Source organism: Sinocyclocheilus anshuiensis, unplaced genomic scaffold (genome assembly GCF_001515605.1).
Source record: "Sinocyclocheilus anshuiensis isolate Anshui unplaced genomic scaffold, SAMN03320099.WGS_v1.1 scaffold2507, whole genome shotgun sequence".
In the NCBI taxonomy this organism is placed as follows: Eukaryota; Metazoa; Chordata; class Actinopteri; order Cypriniformes; family Cyprinidae; genus Sinocyclocheilus; species Sinocyclocheilus anshuiensis.
In genome coordinates this window covers 47,269-47,832 of record NW_015555888.1, presented here as the reverse complement: position 1 = coordinate 47,832, position 564 = coordinate 47,269, and the positions used below count along the sequence as shown (strand labels likewise).

Below are 564 nucleotides of genomic sequence, written 5' to 3'. Positions count from 1 at the left end.
AAGCTTGCGTTCTGCAAGTGAACGGCGCTTTATTGTGCCATCCCAAAGAGGCACAAAATCACTTTCTCTGACTTTTTAATTAAATGTTCCGTCCTGGTGGAATGACCTGCCCAACTCAGTCCAAGCACCTGAGTCCTTAGCCATCTCTTCCATCTTTATTTGACCCTCTAACTCTAGCACTCTCTATTCTAATTCTATTCTTTATAAAACAAACAAAAAAAAACTATTTATTTACTAACTGCTTGTTTTCTTTAAAAAAAACTAACACTTGCCTCTCTAATCTTTTTGCATTCTATTTGTTTTCTTTTTATTTATTATACAATTACAATTCTGACTTTCTGACTTCTGATTAACAAAAGCAAAAAAAGCCCTCTAACACTAACTTGCTCCATCCTTTTTCTATTCTATCTGTTTTCTTTTTATTTATTATATGATTAAAAAAAAAATAAATTGCTACGTGTACTGCATTAAGCTAACTGAGACTTGTTATAGCACTTGCATATCATTGCTCTTTTGTTGATTTTGATTGCTTCCATTGTCCTCATTTGTAAGTCACTTTGGATA

General features: G+C 32.6%; 1 protein-coding gene across 1 annotated transcript in view; it reads right to left on the bottom strand.

The window, feature by feature from the left end:
- Nucleotides 1-564, bottom strand: part of LOC107675884 (chromosome-associated kinesin KIF4A-like) — a 45,825-nt gene that overhangs the window by 7,606 nt on the left and 37,655 nt on the right. The gene's annotated exons all lie outside the window — the stretch shown is intronic.